This window comes from Lepeophtheirus salmonis, chromosome 10, assembly GCF_016086655.4.
Source record: "Lepeophtheirus salmonis chromosome 10, UVic_Lsal_1.4, whole genome shotgun sequence".
NCBI classification, from domain to species: domain Eukaryota; kingdom Metazoa; phylum Arthropoda; class Copepoda; order Siphonostomatoida; family Caligidae; genus Lepeophtheirus; species Lepeophtheirus salmonis.
The window spans coordinates 18,503,164-18,528,276 of NC_052140.2; the positions used below are offsets into that span (position 1 = coordinate 18,503,164).

The 25,113-nt window shown below is 30.6% G+C and overlaps 1 protein-coding gene across 2 annotated transcripts in view; it reads right to left on the reverse strand.

Annotated features, from left to right (window-relative positions):
- LOC121125647 (dopamine D2-like receptor) overlaps nt 1-25,113 on the reverse strand; it is a 161,614-nt gene that overhangs the window by 132,441 nt on the left and 4,060 nt on the right. The window contains exon 2 of one of the 2 annotated variants that reach the window (XM_071891573.1): nt 5,047-5,107. The exons of the other annotated variant lie outside the window; for it this stretch is intronic. The gene's annotated coding sequence lies outside the window, so the exon portion shown is untranslated. The remainder of the gene's footprint in view (nt 1-5,046; nt 5,108-25,113) is intronic. 2 annotated transcript variants of the gene reach the window in all.

The following is a 25,113-nucleotide window of genomic DNA, read 5'->3' on the forward strand; positions in this document are numbered from 1 at the left end:
CCGCATCGGACATTGTCATCTGTGATGGCGTCGCAGTGCTGGCTTAGAGTTGTTTTAAGGGCCTCGGTGTTTGTATGAAAGACATTACATGCCATCCCATGGACATGTACCCAAAAGGTGTAGTTTAGGGAGTTGCCATATCGGGGCTGTAAGGGGGCCAAAAGTGTCAGAAAAGATTACAAAAGTACTCAAAAGACTTATTAATAAGAGTCTTGCAACGGAGGGAATAGGCTTCTTCCATTACTGTTGTCAAAAGTGGGGTTTTAATTCTAACAAGGCTCTTTCCACACCCTTTTTATATAGTTATCTCGATAGTAAGGTGTGAAGCCTCGATATCTATTGCATGGACCCTCATGGATTTGAGGAAATTGACCTGATTTGTTTCTATAACTAATTTGGGTCCAGTTTGCTCTTTTTGAGAAGATCCCTTGTTCTTCTCCAACGTTTCGAACTTGGTGACGGCGTAGAGGGTTGTTCTGACGACACCCAACTACTAAGAGAGTTTGCATATATAAATTTGTCTATCACGTTCAAGTGTTATTTTCTCGACTTTTACGTACGCCAGAAAACTCAGGTATAGTTTGTTATAAAACTAATTGCATATGTTTTAATATATAAAATTATGAATTAATTTCAATCGCTCAACCTTTCTTAATTATGGAATTAGTAAATGATCAGATTTCAATGCACCAACGGGTATGTCTTCTAAATAAATTTATTATTCAAATTAAATGTTGTATATAATTTACAAGCAGGAGTAGTTTTCAATCAAAACCTTTGTTTTAATCATATTGAAAAAAATAAAACAATGTTCCGATTGAAAACAATATAAAAACTTGCAGACTAAAGAACGCAAAGGATTTCAAATCTAAATATTTTTTCCCCCATTTATTTCATTTTTAATATGACATGCACCATCGATGAAACATTATTTTCCTTGATCAAGTTGTCACGCATTTCCAATTTACACATAAAAATAAAGCATCGGTAAACATCACAAAAGTCAAACTTGCTTGATAAATATAGATTTACAGATATGCAACGAATAAGTACTAGGTTCTTGCAAAAAAACGATCGAATAAAAAACAGTATATCGTTTGTATAGTTTTGTATTATTTTATCAGTGGGAAAAGTAACAAATAAATTTTGATTTATTTGCCAGATAAAAATAATTATAACAAATAATATCTGATTTTGTAAATAGTTTGAAGTAATAATTTTATATGATTTTGTAAATAGTTTGAAATAATAATTTTATATGATTTTTTAGGCTATGCTTTTCAATTAAAAACTCAAAAAAAAATATTTGAAACAAGATGAATAAAAAAATTATATTTAGATTTACATTTTTTTTCCGGTAGTCTTTATTGCAAATTGTTAACATGGCATGAATTAAAAATGTTCTCGAATAAGAATGGTATCATGGCTAATCATTAAAATATATGACTTGTTATATGTTATTCCAAAAATTTAAGGTATATGTATAACATAAAATAACTGTTAATCTAATAACACTATGAATAAAATGCTTATTGAAAGATTACATAAAGTTGTTTTAATTTGCTCAAAAAATTATATTGAAAGAGTGCCATAGCCAAATTACGGATTTTATGGCATATATGATAACAAAATTTTGCAATGTGTTATTTTTTTTTTTAGTGGTGAAAAATACAATTAAATTTATTAGCCAAAACATAAATATGGAGTCAACAACAGAAGTTTTCAAGCCTACCTCCAAAACAACTCTGGACAGGCCTCAGGAGCGCTACTATGACTGGGTGTCTAGGATATATCTGGCCTCCTTGCTTCCGCATTCCTCATTCTGACCATACTATATTATCTAAAGGGGCGTTCAGATCAATCAAAGCATCTTTAAATACATCTTGAACAATGAGGAAAGCATTTGACTACATTATTTCAATTTTTAAGTAAAAGTTAAACGTTAGCATTGAAATAGTTGCCCAAATTTAATTCAAGTATTAATAATGTAACAGACCCTGAGAAATACAACGGTCGTATTGGCTTGCGTGGGACATATCCCAGCATACATCAAGAAGATGTCCGGGTATCTAAAGAGCATAGCCTACAACTGCTAGAAGGAGGAGGAGCATTTAAGAGAGAAGCTCATAAGTCATGGAGTGATAAAAAAATGCACTGTTGAATTTTTGGCTCCCTTCAAAAGAAAATAGCTGAACAATATTAATTCCCTTAGTAACCGAATCATATTTTATGCGGATGAAAAACAATGGACTGTCTACAGAACCTACAGCATCATGAACGACTGATGGTTGGCCACTGAGAGATGTAATGTCCCACATGTCATTAAAAGCTAGTTTTCGCCGAGTATCATGCAGTGTCATGTCTAGTCTTCTTTGAACCAAAAGAGAGCGTGGGTGCCCACAGTTAATGTAAACTTCTGTCTGACCAAGTGATATTTTGGATAAAAGCTGAGGGCAAATATTCTCGTGTCCCAGTTTTAACAAAAGTTGGCTCCTCTTACAAGACCTGCAAGACCCAAAACATGTTGTAAAAAGAGAAGATGCTACAGGCAGCGGGGATCAAATTGTCGCCTACTTTAAACCTTGATAACTTAAAGACGACATTATCAAATAAAAAACAATTACCAAATAGGAAAGCTATTCTTGTCAGCTGACGATACGTAGTTCAGTTAGCATCATGACATCATCATATGAGGAGATAAAGAGCTATAAGTAGAACGAGGAGCTTTCGAGGTCCCCCGTAGTCATGGCATTGGTTAATAATGGAGGTGAAATCTCCAATTCAACGATTGCTTCAACCTTAGGAGTGAATTTACGGACTGTTCAGCGTATCCATAAGATGCTAGAGGACACCTGGGATGTTGATGCCACTATAAAGAGGGCACCCAACGAGGAGGGCGCCGGCAGGAAGGTCAGGGACACCGACTTTGTCGACAAGGTGAAGAAGATGGTTGAGGATTGCCCTACCAGGTCCATGAAGGCTGGAGACAGGCCGTAGGTGTGGCAACAGGACTCAGCACCCTGCCATGTGTCCAAAATCTCCATGCAGTGGTTAACCAAAAACTGTTATGACGACGTAACCAAGGATTTGTGGCCTCCTAACTCTCCCGACCTTAATCCTTTGGACTATTTTGTCTGGGGCTATGTCGAGAGACATACCAACAGACATTCCCTTAGCACCAAGGCTACCCTGATGGACTCCATCAAGGAGGTATTCGGCAACATGGACAATGAGATGGTCAGAAGAGCCTGCAGCCGGGTCAGAGGCCTTATTGAGGCCGTTATTGATGACAACGGTAATTATATCGAATGAATGGCTACTCTATACCTATATACTCGTCATAGTTTTAATTTTCAATAAAATAGTTAAAAAATGTATATTTTGTGTTATTTTTTGTAATAAAATATTTTGGCGACAATTTGATCCCCGCTCCATTTATTTGGGGCCCCAAGACCTGGTTTCTAACTCCAACAATATGAATCCACTGGTTTTATTCTTTTAGGGGAGTTCGAGAGGAAGATTTTTGCAAATTCAAAAAATAGCATGGACTCCACGTAGGCCTCCATCATCAAAAACTGGGAAAAAGTATCCCCCGTGGACGTGCTCAAGGTCTTCGTATAGGGGGAATGATTGGCAAAGATAGTGGACACAGAAATTGATTTTTTTTAACTATTAGAACTTGTAAAAAAAATTCAAAACTCTGCTTGTATCCTTTGTTAATCAGGATGGAGTGAAAGGTAATCCGGATTTACATGAACAACCCTGTAGAGCTACCATATAGTATATATAGTAGAGTTTATCGCACCACCAAGAAGTCCTTGATCAACTCCATGACCCTAAAATGCAAGAATTTTGATCCAGCTCTAGTTTCCTGGGCTTGTGCACTGCTAAAGACCCAACTCAATGTCATTATTGATGCAAACGGAGGCTTGACTGAATGAGATATATTATCAATGATTGTGTCTCCTACTTATTTTTTATTTTTTGAATAAATCTTAAAAAATGACCATTTTAAGCTAGATTAAAGTAGATAAATCAAAAATTATGTTTTTTTAGTTATACCCTGTAGGGATATTAAGAGAAATCTGTAAAAAAAGCTAAATAATGATATGTGTAAAATAATATTTGTATTTATTTGCAGAAAAGGCTTCTAATACAATTAAATAATGTTCTGTTGGCAAAGGCTTTTAATTATATACTCCAGAAAAACATAGTTAATTCATTAAATGCAAAAAAATATTCCAGATTTATTTGTAATGCTCCATATATATATATCAAACTATTAACACAGCAGGAAATAGAGGATTTTGCAGAAAATCATTGTCATTAAGGCTATGCATTATAAAGTATGATCTGTTTTGCATCACTCCAAAAGGTCAATAAATATTTATAGAAATGTATATCGGATATTTTGTATGCTTGATAAATATATAACATCAAATTATATCAGTTAAAAAACTAAATAAAAATATCAGATTCCAATTAAAATAATTGATTAGTTAAATTTACTTTAGTTTTTGTATTTTTTGGTCTGGTTACTGTAGCTTCATTTTTTAATTGCACTTTTTATTGTAAACAGGTATTTTTATTTGTATAATATTTTTGGAGGATAATTACTTTTTTATAATAAAAGTATTTAATAAAAATAAAAGAGAATATTGATGTCTATCCTTTTATCCAAAATAAATATTACGTATTTACATAGAGCTACAATTTTTCAAGAAGCATACGTGATGGTCCAGATAAATTAAGAAAATATTTAATGGGTTATAACAAACGATTCTAAGATGTTACGCCTCAGGCAGTGCAGCCCTGGGAAGATTTGCCCTGCAGAAGTTTTGCCATTGTACATATATTATAGCATCGATGTATCTTCCATGTATAATTTAAGGTTTAAAATGAGTCTTTCCTCCACTTGAAGCCATTTGTTATGCTTTTTGCATTCATTAGTGTAAAATGAACGCATTTAATTCAATATTAGTGTATTTTAAAATAGAAAATATCGATGCAATAATTGTACCAAGGATATTTCATTTGCTCACTTACCTCTTATTAATTCTTTTATAACAATATTGTATATTAATCTTGAGTTTGCTGGTTCCAAAGCCTAGGTCAGATTAAAACAACATCAAAATAATTAAGAGAAATTCTATTTTTAAATTTACAATTTAATGTTTTTCTTAAACTACTCAATTAGTGTAAGTCTCAAAAACGCATAAGGACCTTAATAATATGAAAGTAATACTCAGAACTAACCTCACTCCTAATTCTAATACGAATATGAGGAATGACCCTCCTATAATCTTTAAACCCTTGAGGGAGTATTTATTCTTGTCAGCCTTCCCAGTAAAACTAATGTTTGAATACCTACATCCAAATTGAATGAAAATGCCATAATTTGATAATTAATTACACTCTGTAATTTTCTCATTTTATCCTGACCATTTAAAAAAGCGCCAAACAAATTAAAAAAAGAAAATAAATATTTTTATAATTTTTTTGAATTTGCTATCAAGAACAACAAATTCCGCACGATAAAAGTGCTGAGAAATTACAACTCTAATTACAATATACTAGTTGGAGTACCAACTATGCCTAGTCATTGTTAAACTATATTAGCTGTATGGACCAGAGCTCCGTTCTGCTGAAATAGTTACGTAACCTTGTTGTACTTCTTCATCGTCTTGGTGATATATGGGACTACATTTTCATTCAACACCATCAAGTAGTCGGCAGCAGGTAACCAGTATCCAACAGGAAACAAAATTGGAGGCATTTTTTCTCCACTTGATTACACAGCTCTCAACATCATAACAGAGGCCAGATGTTTGGTCTAAGTGACTATTCTGATGCTTTTGTTAGCCTATCCAAGGCATACCACCCGATCATTTTGCTAGTTGTAGTCGGAGTCAACGGTAAAGGCCTTTTCATTAGAGAAAAAAAAATACCAGGTTGCTGTTATGCTTCAGATCATTCGAGATTTGTTGACATCGCGGAAGACGGAGTCGTTACGACGTTGGGACAGGAGTGGCCTCTCAATTCTTCTCAACGACGTTCCTCCTACCTTTTGGATAGCCTCGACCACCTACATATAATACATCTACTTCTTTTTGGCGAACTCTGACATCTTCATCATTGTGCTGAGCTTAAAGGATTCCATGATGTCTTCAGGCTTCCCTTTGGTGGGTCTTTCACTCTTGGGTTTTGGTCCTTCTGGTGCAGATAAAATTGCCTCTTCTTGCATCACTCGCAATATTAGATAGTTTTTGTTTACACTATGCACATCATTCAAGGTTTAAATCAAAGCTATTCAAAAATAATTGGAATTAAAGATTTAATCCACAACACCTTTTCAATGCTATATTTTAGAATTTCTCATTACTTTTTCTACACCCAGTATTCATTTTTAGAGTTGCATAAAATGTGTACTGAATGCGTGTAGAAGTTATATCTTTCAAACTAGAGAGATTTTTTATAAAAGGTATTATCATTATTGTAGAGAAGGAAATATATGTTATGTATAAACTTTGTAGACTTTTTCTAGTACTGATGGAGTAATTGTAATTCCTTCATATCTACTTCAAGGTTTAATTCTATCTGACCTTAAAATAGAGCATTAACAAAAAAAAAAAAAAAAAAAAAAAAAAAAAAAAAAAAAAAAAAAAGCGTGAACTGCATTTCAAGGATGTGTTACAGCACTAATGATTGTATTGTATTAAAAGTAAGTTTTTAAAACTAATTAGCTTATGTAAAATTTCGGGGAAAAAAATAGTTTATACGTACATATGTATAATCAAACTTGAGTGTTTAAAAAGCACAATAAGTTCGATATTTTAAAAGCTTTCAAATATCAAACATGTCAAAAAAATAAACAAAATATTGTTAATCTTTACTCAATATTTTAATCCATGTAGAAAAAAAGCTTTATAGACATTTAAACCTTGATGTCATAAAAATCATTTGTCAGTAAAAAGAAAAATATTGTTCTAAATTTAAAGTACATGTTAGTTTTTGATGATTTTTATTCTAGGGCTAAGGGCTGTGTAATTTTTTTAAAGACAGGTTAACATGGATGATTGAACGTCAGAATTGGGTAATAGTGAGTATTTATCCGTTTATTTTATTGCAAATTTGTAATTATATCATCTTAATTGCATAAAATATTAAGTTTAAAACAACTTAGTTACGGAGTAATGGTGACTCTGATATGCTGCAACTCAATTATGTTTCTATCAATATTATGACGTCATTTGTATGTAACTAATCCATTTCATATATTTTTATTGCTTACGCATCCTTTAATGAAGAATGTAGGAAGAAAAATAATCACAAGAACATAAATATATATTGTCGTAATCGTAAGAATATATTATTGCTGTGTCTTTGAGACTTATGATGACGTCATCAACATTACTTTGTTAGCTAAGTCAAAACTTCTGTACATAAGTACTTTCCAGAAATAAGGCTCATAATATTTTATTTTATTTTACCAGTTTACGAGTAATTACCATCATGTTATATGGATCAGTCCTAGGAATTCATTCTTAATTAGTCTCCCCCCTTTCAGTCTTTTGTCTAAATGGTTCTATATTTTTTTAACATTCAACAGTCCTAAAGTCATAGCTATCTTTTTATTTTCTCACTTCTAGCTATAATTGTAGAAAATGGAATTTAAAATAGAAAGAATGATAGTTTAAATATGTCATACGTCAGCTTTATACTTCCTAGCCACACACTTCCTACTTTAAACTTTTGTTAATTCGTCTCTGAAAAGAAGGGCATAATATAACTTTAACAGCTGAATTAACGTAGTAATATTCAAAGATCGATTAGCGCAATTCATAGGACTTAACTAATTAATTATAGACTAGACAAATATGAATGCAGTCTTTTTAGTTTTTTTTAGAACATTACAACACTTTGCAAATTTGAAATTTGTAAATCAACCTTACTATTTAAGCACATCTTTTAATTTTTTTAAAGTGATGCAAAACAATTCTCTGTAGTTGCAAAATTAACAAACAACATCGTACATTTAACTATGGCTATATTATAATAAGAAACGGTTTAGGGTCACGATTTTTATAAATTAAAAAGAAGTATGTTTTATGTTCTAACTATGTCTTAACCTAATAAATAACATATTTTTAAATATTTGCAAAGTTAAAATAATTAAAAAAATGTTACTAAATTAATTTTGGGTCGACTGTATATCATGTTATGAAATGTATTGCACTTTTAAGGAAGATATTGTACCCAACTCAGAAGCTACGATAAAAAAAAGGATTTCCTAACAGAGATCTTCGGATAATTTTTCAAATATAAATAAAACGAAGATAAATATATTATCGAAAATTGATATTTTTTAATGCCTTAGTAAATTTATTTAGGATGGATATTATATATATTATCAATAAAGTTAAATAAATTCTTTATAAAAATTTTGAATATTTCAATTATTTTTTAGCATTGTTTTTTTTTTATATGTATGTGAAAGGCGTTTTATTTTGTAACATATGCTAGATATTGAAAAACATGTATAGTGCACTCAAATTGTAGGGAAAAAAAGGAGTTCTGATTATTTTAAAACCGAATATTTATTCAATATTTCTTATGATATAACATAATGAATACCTTTGTCAAAAAACAAAAAAAACAATATTGATTGTTTTTTGGGTGAGGGCGTTAAAGGGTTGAGTATTCAATACGAGTTGCCCTTTGTGACACGGTATTCATGTTCAAAGTAATTATTCTCCCATATGTGAATTATAACGTACCAGAGAGCAAAGTACACAAAAGTTTATTGGGATTTTAGTCCGTACATATATTTGGTAATGAAAATAGTGAGTTTTTTAGGTTTGTTAAAATAAAAGAAACCGAAAATCAATATGATAACTCTGACAATTTGAATAATGTTTACAAAGAAAACAGCTTACCTGTCATGATGTTTCATTAGATCAACTACTATCAGCTGTGACATTGGAGGAGGGGGAGAAGGAAACATAAAAGGGTCATGATGTTTCATTAGATCAACTACTATCAGCTGTGACATTGGAGGAGGGGGAGAAGGAAACATAAAAGGACATTCAAGACCGATCCTTGATTTTACTCCGGATCCAGGACTTATAATTATAATTTGGCAACAAATCATCAAAATTTATCATTGTCTTTTATGAGCAGACACGAATATTAAATCCGGGTTTGAACATAATTGAATGTAAAAAGAGTTCACTACTCAAAAATTAAATAATAATGCCAGCTGCTATGGAAAAGAATATTCATTTTTCATATTACCATTTCCCAAAAAAAATAAAAAATACAAACAATTTAAATGTCGGGATATATTGTCTCTTAAAGTTATTAAATATTTATGGATGAAAATTAATGCTGCATGTAGAAAATATAATAAAACATCTTGAAATCTAAGCTGATCTCCTTGTAAAACTTTTTGGAAATTGTATTGCTTACCTTGATTATTTTATTATTTCTTAGTTTCATAAAAACTCAAAATACACGCAATGTTCATCTACATACATTTAAGATTGTAAATCATCATTTTTTAGGCATTTCATAAAAAAAAGAGACCAAAAATCAACATGGTAACTTGACAATTTGAAACAGGTACTGGTGAAGAGCAGATGACATTTCATAAGATTTCCTTGAGGCAGTGGCAATGGTTGAAAGGAAATATGGACAATTCCACTCACTCCCTTACAAGAATATAGACAACAATAACTTTATTTTCGATTGTCAATTCTATGTACTCTAAGTTCAAGAAGGACTTCTTACAATTATAACTCCGCAACAAATCGTCAAAGTGACTCTCCCTCTTTTTTGACCACCCACGAATATTCAATCAGATTTTGAATATAATTGAATGTAGTAGAACATTAAATTCACAACTCTGGAGTTTAATAATAATAACAGTAGTTGAGGAAAATACTATTCCTTCGTCTGATTACCAATTCCAAAAACATTGGCCAAGTAAAGAAATACACACAATTTACATCACTACATATATTCTTCAATTCAATAGGATCTTTTAAGCACGTAAGACACATTTGGGCTACTCATTAGTTCAGAACAACTGAACTTTCCTCCAATTAGAAACATCCACATTTGTTCGATAAAAAAATTAGTACTTAAAATGAAGTCTCTAGGAATTTAGGACTGAAGACTGCAGTCCCGTCCAGTTAAAACTTGGTCCGATGCAGTTCAGTCCTGCATATCATTCCAAAATCGGAAAAAGTACGGTCCTGGATGACATCACTCAACTTTATTTTTCTTTTTAAATCTTTTTTAGAGCTTACAATCCCAAAGACTGATAGTACCCCGGTTCTAAGATTCGACTCAACTGGGACAAATAAATAAGGACTCAGACTTACAAAAGCTATTCCCTTCATTTTTGTTTCAAATCGCTAAAAATTCGGGTTTATACAAAACAAATCCACATGACAACTAATATCCTCTGAATAAAAAGCATTCTTTTTCAATTATAGACCAAGATAGCTCGAGTTATTAAGATAGAAATAGTCATTTTAAAATTTTCAACATAATGTTTTGAAATATACTCATATATTTTCATCCTTATCTTCAACACAAAGGTTATTAAAACGTTTTGAATCATAAAATAAAACTTTCTTTCTTTTTCTGAAGATCTGATAACGTAAAACTCAAAGATTTACTTTAAAAATATTTATTTACTTCCTTCAAACATTCATTAAGTAACTTTTAAAATACCAGTCCCTACTCTCATTGGTTAGAACTAGCATTTAGTTGGTCGAAAATGGGTTCGTATTCTATTGATAGAGTATTTCTTGTGTTTATATGTATTAAAAACTTTTAATATCTTTCTTAGTATTTGAAGCAAAATCAATACTTGTGTATTAAGACATATTTATAAAGCAAAGTTTGTCTTTCTGTATGTATGAATATTTATTTATATTAACAAGTAACAGGATGCATTCATTGTATATATTGGTCACTATCTATATCATAAACATATTTTGATCTAATAAAGGATAATATGTTATTATTGATAAGAGATATTGAAGGAGTATTCATATAGGATCGAATGACAGTTTATATGAAGTCCTCCCTTATGTAAAGAATATGATGTTCAGAAAAATTTGGGCCTCAGTGTTTGTGTGGCCTGGGTAAAACTCAACTGCTTCCCTGAGCGTTATAAGCCCCTTCTAATTTTTTCAAAATTACACCCGACCTTCAGGTTGTTAAGGTGAAAGACTAGGCCAAAAAGCAGTTTAAACTCCACAGGATTTCAAAGCATCAATTACCCCTTATCATATCCTATAATAATCCCTGGCCCACAGGTTGTGCAGGTGAACTGCTGGTCCCCAATATCAGTTAAATTTCTCCACAGCTGCTTCCCTGTGCATTTTGCACCCCGTCTGTTATCCAAAAATAAAGCTTGGTCTATGGGTGGTGCAGGTGAATTTCTTGGCCCCAAAGGCGGATTAAATTATTACACCGTCGCTTCTCTGACCATCACTGACCCCTTCTAATGATCAAAAACAATCCCCAGTACACTAGTTTTCGAAGTGAACTGCTGATCCCCAAATAGTTTTAACCTTGTACACAGCCGCTTTATTTATTAAACATAAATATCTTAATACGTGTATATTATTAAACAATTGCGTTGAATCTTTTTGATAAATGGAAAAAAAGCAAACATAATAACATTTTTTTTTTCATACTGAACTGATTTTCTATTTTGTTAAGAAATGTGTTCATCGATATTTTTTTACGATTAAACGATTTATTTATGTTTAAAAATAAAGATATAAGCATGTAAATGAAGCAAAAAAGTATATAATAATAAATTGAGATATTTTTTTACCTATAAAGTCTACATATAAAAGAACGTAAGTATTGCATACTTTATACAGAGGGTTATTGAAATAAATACAAAGCTTGAATATAATTTTATGATTTAAAAAATGTTAATAAATTTGGGGCAGCTTAAATTAATTATTTTTTAAGATTCTGGATGAGATATATTTTGTCCATGAACAAAATAAAATAAACATTTTGAAATCTATCCATCATGAGTGAGCAAGAATCCAAAAGAGTATCTCAGATCTCTTAGATGCTGAAGATGAGATACAAAGATTATGGACTTTAAGAAGTGCTTCAGGAGCCTGGTTTTCAAGGTGGGCAAGATGAAAAATTATTTGTAAAGGCTTTGATTGATGCTAAAAGTAGCCATATTTAGTGACCAAGTTTTCAAATTCCTTTTTTACTAGTTTTGTTAATATTAATTTTTTTGTTTATTTTTAACATTAAGAAATTATTGAAGTATTTTTAAAGTAATTTTGATATATTAAATCATACATAATAAGTTATAAAACAAAAACTTATCTGAGCTCTCTAGCTTACACACAAGTCGACAAAATGACACTATAGTGTGATCAACGAACTCCAAGCATTTGGGTATCTGCAGGACCGACGTCTACACCGTCAGCTAGTCCAAAACGTTGGAGAGAAAGAAAGTCTATGTTAGAAAGGTCAAACTGGACCCAGAGGAGTTATAGAAGGCATCCCAAGACTATCCCCTCTAGTACATGGGGGGCATAGAACAGATCTTGGGATTTCACACTAGATTTTTCAGATAGCTATAAAAAATTGGGTGGAAATAGCCTTGTGAGGGTTAACCAAGACCATCTCCTCCATTGATAGACTATTTTTGATGTGTTTTCCGAGTAATTATGAATTCTTTATCGACCCTTTGCCCCCCCCCCCAGCCTTGATACCAACCACCTGGACTACATCTTTTGGCCATATGTCCAGGGGTAAGCCTGTCGTTCCTGTCATCCAAACACCAACGTCCTCAAAGAAACTGATAACCAGCACTGGAACACAATGATAGAGTTCTACAGCTGCAGCGGGTGATAGGCCTTCCCCCGCCGCCTGAAAGCCATAATTGATGGTAATGGCGGGTACATTGATGATTACGAGAGCTCAGAAACACATCTATTTATATTATTAAACTTGTTGACATTATTTTCTTAATTAATATATTATATCTAGAAGAAGTTTAAAATCAAAAATTGTTCATTTCTAAATGCACCACTAGTTACTTTGATTATCATAATAATGCTTTTTTCTAATTTTATTCGTATAATTATAATTTTTTGTTGAATTTAATTAACTGTTTTTCATCAAAGTTGTGCCCTTAAATTTCCTTTTAGTATCTTTAATTATTCTTTTTTAATATGAAGAAAAGTAATATTGCAGCAATTATTTTAAATGATACATGGAAATTCGTCAAAACTGAATGGCACTGATTTGATTAATAAATAAAAACATATAGTAAAAAATGTTTTAATCAAAAGATTAACAAACAATCTGGTTTATATTATTCTAAAATATGGATTTATTTTTTCTTTATGTATATTCACAATAGTTTTTTTTACATTTTAATTAATATATATGAGTGAAAAATGGATAGAAAAGTTAAAAAAATGATACAAAGTTTAAAAGTCATTTTTATAATATTTTCTGAACTGTTAAACATGTAATTTCAGATATTTTATATTATGGTTTATTTTCTACCAACTTTACTAACCACCTTCATAAAAACATGTTGGAAAAAAATTATAAGAAAATCAAATATTAACAGAATATTTATATATTAAATAGATAAAATTATTTAGTTTAGATAATTTTTTCAATTGTTCCTTATGGAATGTATTTCAAAATTTATCCCTTAGCCGTAATTTTTGCCTCAATAGGGTTCAAAACTTGTCATACACGGTAGTATATTTTATTCCACTATCTGGCAACAGATGTCTTCAAGGCATCAAATTGGGGTGGTAGGCTGCACAGGTCTTCGGATCCACTGTAAGTAATGCAAGGGGTTTAGTTTTTGTGAGCTAGTTGGGTAAAGATCTTTGGAATACAATCCCAGGGATCCTAATTCGCCTATGATGCACTTCTCCGTGGCTTTGATTGTATGACGTTGGTCCTTATCTTGACTCCAATATCAATTACATACCCCATAAGTTCAGTTCAGTTCTTGTACTGCATGATGTCAAGAGTCCTCTTTATCCAGAATAGTGGAAACATATTTCCGTTAGAGCTCAAAACACCCAGCATTATGGAAGAATCAATGTTTTGAATTCCCAGTTCAGCAAATGATGCTTCACTATCTGGGGCTTCTTGTGTTTGATCCTGCATCAACAGAAGTACTTTTTTACAGGAGAACACCAAAACACAATTTTTCCCTACTTTTGGAGTGATGAGATTTTTCTTGTAACTCTCAATTATTTTCTCGTATTGTTGGGATGTCAGTCCTAGAACTTTGAGCCAGGCTCTTGATATGAGGCTTAGGTCATGCCTAACAATGCATCTTTCAGCCTTGCATTAATTTTTATCTAAAAAAAATGGTGAGTAGTTCCATTTTTGGCCTTCACTGCTTGATTGATGTGCGTGCTGAACGTGCTCTCTTATTCTGAAGACGATATGAAAAGTTATTGGTGACATTGTAATTGTTCTTGACTTTATCAAAAATGTTGACCAATGCTTTTAATCTTGGCTCCAGAGTCTATGTACACGGTAATTTTTTTTCTTACATTCTCCACGATTTTTCAATTGTTGTTTTAATGAGCTAGGAAAACAGTAAGGCTTGTATATAAAAGCACTTACGTTCACGCAACTTATTTTTCTTCATGTGGCTGATCAATTTGTAACATACATTACTTTATTACTGCTTGAAATAATTAGGACAGACTTTGGGTACATGCTATATGAAATATGTTTTTTTATATTTTCATAATGTGTGTTGTTGTACTCAGGTGTTTAAAGCTCCAGAAAAATATTCTTTGTAGTTGCTGAAGAAAAATTTAGGTTCAAAAAAAGAAATGATAACTTATGTCTCTAAAGGCTAACGTTATATTAAAATAAAAAGATTACGACTAAAGTAAAAAAGGAAAAAAAAATACTACAAAGTTTGAATAACATATACCTGTAGATAGGATATAAAAAGTCTTACTTTCTTTAAAATAAGCTTGTTTAAATAATATAGTAATTTAAAAAAAAAAGGCATGTGCTACACCAAGTATACAAATATTTATTTTTATTTTATATTTTAAGATTATTTACATGAAACCGTATATTGTTTATATGAGCCATAAAGAAAGTCATGTTTATTTTTAGGAACTAAAATATGAACAGCACATTCATAGTGTATAAGATTAACCCTTATCATACTGGATACTTTTATGGGGAATATGTATTAAACATTATAAATAAGTATAGCACTTTCCATTGTAAGATAAACTTTGTCAATGCATATAATCTATATTAATAAAGCATTGTTTGTCAAGATGCTTGTTTGTCTGTTTGTATAATAATGTTGCAAGGAGTGAGGGGTGCTAAAACAATATGTGAAAAGAGATATGCAACATCACTTTTTGATAGTTCAATCCCTGAAGTGTTTGGATGGCAAACCAAGAAGAAATGAAAGGAAGGATGATTGAAGGATCCTTCAAAAGAAAGAGCTAAAAATAGTCCTATAAATGAAACAGTCAAAGGCAGATCCTCTCATTTTATGACTGATAACGATAAACTGCTTTTAAAATTAACAAGTTACTACATCATTTTCATTCTTCAGAAATGAAAATCTCACTTCTAATGCTCAGTAATTCAGTTCATAACATATATTATTCAAATAAATTTGATTAATGTATGGTTCTTCCATTAGTTCCTTAAAATCTTAGTACCTTAAATAAAACACATTTTGTTATATTTAAAACATGTATAACAAGGTACTTGATACTTTAAAATATCCCACAAAGAACATAAAATCTACCATTTTATTTAAAGTAGAGTCCTTTGCCGGAAAAATTTGATTAAAAAGAAGTTTTATCAGGGTTAGACACGTATCTTTGGTTCTTGTTCTTTGAGAGTACTCATATTAAAGTACTATTTATTAGTAGAGAGATGAGCAAGTAAAATGTATAAATATATATATCTATTTTGTATGAATACTTGGTTATTGTTTGTAGAGTTGATCATAACATAGATCATGGGAAGAGCACAAAGAACAGGATATTTGAACCTTTTTAGTAGCTCTATTTGTCACCAAATTTATAGCATTTTAGACTAAGTAGACAGTTTTGATGAAGAGGACATTGACAATTCATTAAATGACTTTGACATTTAATTAATAGCTGATGTTCAGGTTATCACATAACCAAATGTCTAATGCTTTATTTACTCCTAAAGCCAACTTTCACGTGGTTGTATATGATACTTCAAAATCCTCACTTTAATGATAATCTCAAAGATAATAAGAGTGACAAAACTTATAAAGTGGGACCATGAATATTCTTTCTTAACAAGAGGTTCACAAAATTGTTGTCCTACAACTGTAAAGCTTAACAACAAACGTCAATCTAATGGATCAAAAAACAGCTTTATACCACTTAGATTGAAAGTCATAAATATATTTGATTCATATAACAAAGTGCAAATAGCATTATCGTGTATAACATAAAATATCCAAATAAATATCAGTTCTTGACTAAAAAGTTGTAACTGCCAAGAGTCTGGTTCAATATTATGAAGGGCTTCAAAGGAAAACACAATCGTCTATACCAACAAAAATAAAATATGTATCTGTTAAAATGGACCATCACAGTGGACATTTACCAGGGTTTGCACAAAAAAGAAAAAGATGTACTTATTGTACGAGCAAAAATAAAGAAAAATCAAACTTTGTGATATAGTATGGCTTGTAATCTTGATTTTCTGCTTAGTAAGAAATAAGAATTGTTTGGTTATGTTTCACATCTAAAATATTTATTATATGAGATTTTTATGGTAGAATTAATACTTGTTTGAATAAGAAATCAAAAGGTTATCAAAATAATCATTAAATTTTAAGAATTTAACTCCAAAGTGTAACTTTAGTATTTTGTTTATACATAATAGAAAATTTCTGTTCATACTCGAAGGGGCACGAGTATTCGCTCAAATACTGAGAAACCTACTAAAGTTGATTTTTTTTACTTAATTCTAATCTGATCAAAAAGATCAAAAATTGTCTAAAATTATCTTTGATTTTTTTTACAATACACTGTGGGTCTGAAAAATTTAAAAAAATGAAGTCAATCTACAAATTTTATGAAAACAAAGTTTTTTATGCTTCATTATCACTCTTATTGACAAAGTTTTTTAAACATCATTAGTACTTTTATTGACAAAGTTTATCTTGCTTCATTATTTCTTTTAATAACAAAGTTTTCCTATAAAATTTCCATATTTTGTTGAATTTTAGAAGTAAAGAAACAAATAAGTAATGCTAAATAATTGAGTCAAAACAATAAAAATATTAGATTTTTATGGTTTCACTTCTACCATTATAGTTAGTACATGCTTATGTTACTAATTGCAAAAAAAAGTATGGATGGATATTAGGGTGAGACTGATGTCCCAACTTTGACGCAGGGAAGCTTAATCTTTTTTTTTTGTCATGTATATTGACTAATCAACACATCTGTGGATTTATGTCCGATATTGTACAAATTAAAATTTAGTACTTATCCGATTAAATTTTGGATAAGTGATAATAAATATATGAACTCCATTATTGGGGTTTTGAATGAACCTGTTATTTTTTTTAAATATGAATTTTAGAGTTAAACACAGTGTCTAAAAAATATATATCCCAAATTATTTTTTAATTTTCTTGTAATTGGTCAGATGGAGTTGCATTGATTAAGTATACATATATTAACATTATAGTATTACAATTAAAAAATCTGACGAAAGAATTTGCCTTTGAAAGTATTTTTCCTTCTCCAGGAACGAGCGAACTCAAAACTTACACAAATTGAGTTCAAGACTAATTTTTCTCAAGGTTGGTGTCCAATTTTAAATTAACATATATTACCAAAAAATAGAAAAGTGTTTCAAAATATGTCACTAAGTACGGTATTGGTAGTGTGTACTATCTTTTTAATAATAGAAACACTCTTTTAGAAGCAGATTTGAATGTTTAAATAATTTTTATTAAAGATTTTCATATCTATTAGAAAATGTCAAAACTCACGCAATGCTATTAAGGAACCTATGTCTAAAATACAACATTTTTGTCCCATTTGTTATATTTCGATTTTTAACTATTTAAACGTATTGTAAACAATTGTCAAAAGAAACTCTAAACAAAAAAAAAAGTTAACCGAGAAATAACAGTCATAACCAAAACATGGAGAAACACCTAAATGTCATACTGAAGTACTGTTACTATATACAGGGTGACCCCAAGAGACACAGCAAAAGCTTCCAGAAGGTAAAAATCATGGTCAAAGAGGCCAAGAGAATTGGTTGATCCACCCGTGTGAAGCAAGGGTTATACCTTAAAGCCTACAAGAGATCTTATTGTCGGGGGTTAAAGCCAATAATTTAGAAAAGATAAATACCAATTTTTTGAAAAATAAGCACTAGTTATAAAAAATGGATAAGAGTTTCCATGAAGGTCAATATTTACTTTAAATGCTTGCCGAATTCCTGCACTTCTTGGCTTTTTCTTAAGACTCTTGTTGTCTTTCTTTAGCATTTTAATCTTGTAATGATACACTTACAGTAGGAGACAATTCGAAAGATCTTGTAAATACTCATTTCTTCGTCAAGAAGCGTTTACACACGATTTACTTTGGCGGCATCTCAGTTATATCCGTATGTTGAAGAAATTTATTTTACAAGAATTTGGTTGTTTTGATTATTTAACCAGTTGATATTAAAGAAAAAAAATCAGTAAATTATTTAGTAAGGCAATACAATCCTTCTAAAGTTTCATTCACGATTCGTTGGGACACGTTTTAACGGATAATAGACTAGAGCAATTCCGAGTGGTCCATTAAAATATGAATATTTTGAATTTTAAAATTCAACAATATATAATTTTTTAATGAATAAGATAATTTCAACAAAATTAATACTACAAATATATGTGTAGCTGAGTAAGTATAATCAATCATACAGCCACCATTTGCGGCAATGATGGCTTCCAGGCGGTGATGAAGGCCTGACACCCGCTGCAGATGTAGTACTCTGTTATGGCGTCCCAGTGTTTGCTGAAAGTGGCGTGGGGACCTAGGTGTTTGGATTATGGAGACTACTGGTATTCCCTGTGATATACACCCATAGGGTATATTCGAAGGGGTAGGCATCAGGCCTCTATGATGGACAAAATTGTCGAAAAGAGTTAAAAAAAAACTCAAAATACTCATACAGAAGATTCTTGCCCTGATTGAAAGAGCTTTTCTTCCTCTCCAAAGTTTTGGACTTGGTGATGGCGTAGACAGTAGTCTTTGAGACTCTCAACTGTTTTGTGTGTGTGGATGAAAATTTGTCGATTATGTCCAATCCTCATTTTCTCGATTTGTATATAAGCTAAAGTGCTTAGTTTTGTTCTGTTTTTGTAACTAATTGCTTATGCTTTAATATATTAAAACATTAATTAGTTTTAATCAATCAAAATGCATTAATTATTGAGCAAATAAGTGTTCAAATTGCAATATACTACCACGTATTAATTTATATATTACAAAATGACTTATTTCAAGACAAAGGAAAGTGCATTAAAGTCTTTATTAGGTCTATACACAATACTAAAAAAATGTTAGGTGTAACCTGTGAATATATATGATATTTTTGGAGACTAGTCACACCCTAATATATTTATTATATTGGGCTATTATACATAGAACTAAAAAAATATATAAATTACTTGGTAGAACATTAATTTAGTTGGTTGAGTAGTAGCAATACATTAAATTATATATATATATAATATGAAATAAATTGATACTAAATATAATAAATACTAAAAGATTGAGATATTCTGAAATCGAATTGTAAATATGTGGACAAAAATGAATTAAAAACGAAATTCAATTTTTTTAAATTGAAATATCATTCATCTTTTTTACTGTAGTACATAATAAAAATTGTTATGCAGAAATTATTAAACTTACAATAGAAATACTTACGATTTAATCAAAAATCATATTATTTTTATCTTACTGATACATATTGAATTTTTAAGTATATCATTTACCTATCCAAGTGTGTTAGTTTCAAGTTTCCACCCCGTATAGGAAATAATAATGTAGTCGTATTAATAAAATATATGCACTGCTTATTTTTGTTTTTTTGTTATTGGTCTCTCATGTATATCATTATTAGTGTATATAAAGACTTGAATTAAATATAACACTTGTATGTTAAAACAAATCTTGTTTGTTGTTATTAATGAACGCTCTAAAGACTTATGTTTAGTACTCATCAGTCATCCAAACATATTAAAGATTATTTGTGAAACTGTTAATATCAATATTTATTCTGGAAGAGAGAAAATATATTAATTGATATTAGTATTAAGTTCTTACGTAAAAGTGTACTATTGAAAAATGGAAAGTAACACAAAAGATTTTCGGGTGTTATCTACAATAATATAATATGTAAGTATAATATGTATCAGCTGATAAAAGCGCATAGGTTATTTTTTTCAAAAATGGAGACAGATACAAATATTCGACATAAAATAAAATTTGTTCATAAATGTAAGTTATGTATCTAGACTATGTTCAATTATGATCAAACCAGATTCTTAGGTTCTGGAGGGCATCTTTTTCCCCGTTAATAAGTTGATTTTTTCATAAAACAAAATCAATTCCCTGTCACTCAAAGTTGTTTTTAAGATATGGGTGGTCAATTCGAAAATGCACACAAAAAAAGAAAAGAAAGGAAAATCAAACTAACGAATTATGGTACAAACGAAAAAGGGAAAAAGTACATTGAATACGAATTCAAAAAGGGAATTACAAAGAGGGATGACAAGTTTGTGTATGTATGTATTTTCATCATAGTTGAAGTAGCAACATAATTTCAATTATTATGTTGTTTATCGACAAGTTTTGATGAAATTCTGGAGTTATTTCAAGCATTAATAAATTAATTGGAAATCAAATATATAATACGGGTAAGTCCTAGTCTGCTACGCCAATGCGGTATTACTCTTAGTAACGCCAGGTTCTTCGGGTAGTTATGCAGAAATGATCTATAATTTAATATAAAAAATACTTAAGAATACACTTTTTGACTTATATTTGGTAAAGGCTTTTTTTTTAAACTAGCAATTTTTTTTAAGTAATAAGTAAATTAGACTTCTTCACAAAGTTATGAAGAACTACAAATAGGAAATTACTAGGGTCAATATCACCTTTTCTGATTATACAGCTATATGAAAATGATTCCATTTCAATTTTTTACCCAAAGTTGTAGAATATGAGTAGGTGAGAACTTTTTAAAAAATATTGGAAAAATCGACCTTGTCCAGTCTGGCAGGGGCCTATAAATTCCACATAATGTTTTCAATGTATTCATTGTACAAATTTAATTTTTTCAAAGAAGTTTATATAAAAACATTTTTTTAGATTATTTGGAAACAAATATTTTGAAACCAGTTGATTCTAAGTGGAATTATGTCCATCATAAAATGATCATTTGATACCTCAGCTGACTCTCTGGCTCTTACTTGTCTATAATTTTCATAAATAGTTTTTTTTTGCCAAGATATACACCCTGACTAAAAATAATCGAAATCGGTCATGATGACGCAGAGAAGGTATGTGCACATACTTCAATGGAAGAACATCAATCAATAAAGGTAGAAAAAACTGATATGAGTAATGTATAAAATTTTTATATAATTTTGCTTTAGCTATTTTATTAATACAGAGATTTTTAACAAAAGTAATACAATTATCGATTATGCGGCAATAATTAGGACAGTTTATCCTATAAATATTTAATGTAAAAGTTATTTTTGGATATGGTTGACAGATTAGGTTTATTGAGCATTTGGTTTCGTATATGAGATAATCATTTAAATTGCTTACGGATCGAGTAACAATTTAGTCAACAATGTTTTTATAAATAACCTTCTCACTTTCTTCTAAGGGGTGTTTTATTCATCCGGAAGGCTGAAATATCTTTGTAATATGCTGTGTGTATCATATTTTGGCACATCTTTATTGTATGTTCTTATTTTATCATATACATCCTGTGTCCAATCTTTTTGGGATGATAGTTTTTGATTGATTAACGCATTTGAGAAAAGTACGCCCACTACCCCGACTATCTCTGTTGAAATTTTTTTAATAAAATATTTTAACAACAAAATAACTTTATTGTTGTTAGAAATAAACAAATATTTGAATTTAAAAAAATCTTTAAATGATATATCAGCACGCACTAATTTACGTTGGGTTAAATATTATTATTTAATATGATAAATAATACACTAAAATATAATGTTTGTTAAAGTAAATGTATTTTTTTTTCAGACAAAAATACTTTCCTAGTAATTCAAATACCAGTGTAAAAACATAGTTCTGCTCAAATTCAATTGTCAATTACCGCGGTATTTACTCAGTTTGAAAAAAAGAAAAACAATATACGAAATCCATCCCTAGTTGTTATCATGCTCTCAAAGAGATTAGCATTATTCTTAGTGATTAACAGTGTTGTATAAAGTATGTCCTACCGGTACGTAATTAAAAGAAGACTGACAATTAGAAAAATGTATGGGAGAAGAGAAGCTTAGCTTGATGCGAGAGAAGGAAATAAACACAAATCCGTCTATTTATGTAGCAAGTAGATATAGACTCGAATGACTCTGATGTCAATCCTTAATTATACTCCATGTTCAAGAAGAACGTAGCCCTATAATTTCCATCCATCCTCAGCTTTCTTCTCCATTAACCATGAGCTCACGCACGAGTCCATTAAAATTTGATCACTTTGAAGTATAAACTTTAAGAAGATATAATTTATTAATTAACAATAGAATTTCAACAAAAGTAATAAAATGAATAAATGTGTGTCTAAGCTCTCTTAATCATTAATGTAGTTCCCTTTAGTGGCAATGATGGCTTCCATGCGTCGGCGGAAGGCATGGCATCCACTGCGGATGTAGTCCCCTATTATGGCGTCTCAATGCTGGCTGACAGTGGTTTTGCGAGCCTTGGTGTTTGGTTAATGGAACTGTATACCTTCCGTACTATTGGGAGGGAGGGGGGGGGGCAAAAGTGTATAAAAAAAAGTTCAAAAGACTCATTAAAAGAATCTTGCAACGTAGGAGATGGGTTTCTTTCATTGCTAGTGTCAAAAGTGGTATCTATCTTCACCCTTATAAGGCTCTTTCCATCCACTTTTTTGAGAGTTATCTTGACAGTCTGGTATGAAGCCCCCAGATCTCTTGCACGGGCTGTCATGGAATTGATGGGACTTGCCTGGGCTGTTTTATTTAACTACTCTGGATCCAGTTTGGATTTCTTGACAGAGCCCTTCTTACTCTCTCATATTTCGAACTTGCTAACGGTCTAAGTGGTGTTCCTATAGACGCCCAACTTCTTGGACTGCGTGAATCAGAATTTGTCGATCTCTTTCTAGTATTATTTTCTCGACTTGTGCATAAGTTTGTTTTGTTTTTAATCAATTGTTTATGCTTTACTATACAGAAATATGAATTAACTTCAATCCCGCAGCCTTAATTAATTATTGAATTAGTAAGTGTTCATATTTAATAGGATCACCCTATATTAATAAGTTCCTTCTTCAATGATAATCAACACAGCAAAAAAAATATGTTCAGGCTTTTTCTACAAAAAGTATCGCATTTGTCTAAGGTCATTCTTTTTACAACTTTAGTCTCTGCTGGATTCAGCGGATCGACATGTGAGTAATTTCTGACTATATATGTCCTTCTTTGTCTTTCAGGTGCACATATACTAGTTAATAGTTATACATAGATGGGCCTTCTTTAATATTTAAACAATAATGATAAAACTACCAAAAGTCAATAAATATTGCATACGATTCTACCAAAGTTCATTTTTGAGGATTGTCTCTACATTTATACAACTAATTTATTTATTGTTATAAAAAATTAATCTTTTTTTATAATGGTTTTATTTATCATCAAAAGCTTAAGGTGTATTATTGAGAGCATATACATTCATTAATTTTATTCAGTGATACCAACACAAAAGAGTAAGAGAATAATAAACAATAAATGAAAGTTGTTTGTTGACCATTGAAAGAGTGGTAATTCCATTTGCCAATGGGAAATGAATGTTCTTGGCATGAAATGTCTGTTTTGTTCCGTGCTGTATTTTATTGTATATTTGTGGTTATTTAATACATACCCATCAATAAGATTGACCTTTGTTATTTTGTCTCTTATTCTAGGTTAATAATGGTTAGTAAATACAGGAACTTCCTGCATTTAATTATATAAGTTTCAATTCATTATATATTATATAATCTATATAAAATGTTCCATATCTGGCATTAAATTTCTGTATTTCTCGAAGACTAAAAAAAGTTACATGCCTCAATATCACCGTTAGCCCATAGATTGGATGGTGTATTTCTAAAATATACAATACCCAGAATATTAGGTCGTTAATCAATAACTAATGAAGTTTTTTTTTGGTTGCGGCTGGGATCAAGTTAAGAAACCTCAAAAATAAGTACCACATGCTAACATTTTAAATATATGAATAAAACTAGTTTAAAATTTTTCATTCTTCTTAACGTATAAAAATGTATAGTTAAATTTCATTGTAGTATTACATTACTTATCAGCACTTTCGGCTGGCGGCTAAATAATAATTGTTATTTAAGCAATAAATAAAACTAAAATGATAAATACATTTTTGAATCCCAATTGGTTTGGCCTTAAGAGCCTTTCTTTGAAAGAATCACGCTTTTTTATATAATTCCGATTCAGAGCCATATTTTGACTCTTGATAACTATATATAATAACCCATGAAAATAAACAGTACAGGGTGGTCCAGTGTAAATCTTTAAAGGCTCATAAAGAACAAACTGGATATGTTAGATTCCACCACGCTTTTAGTATTGACGTCATAGTAGATGAGTGGCTACATTCAAAAAAGGTTTGAGCACATGCGTGTATAGGACGACGATTTGAGAAATCGTTTAAGTTCCGATAAAAATATTTCGATATATTTAAGCTGAAACTGGATTTCTTACTAATCAAAAGGAGATGTAATATT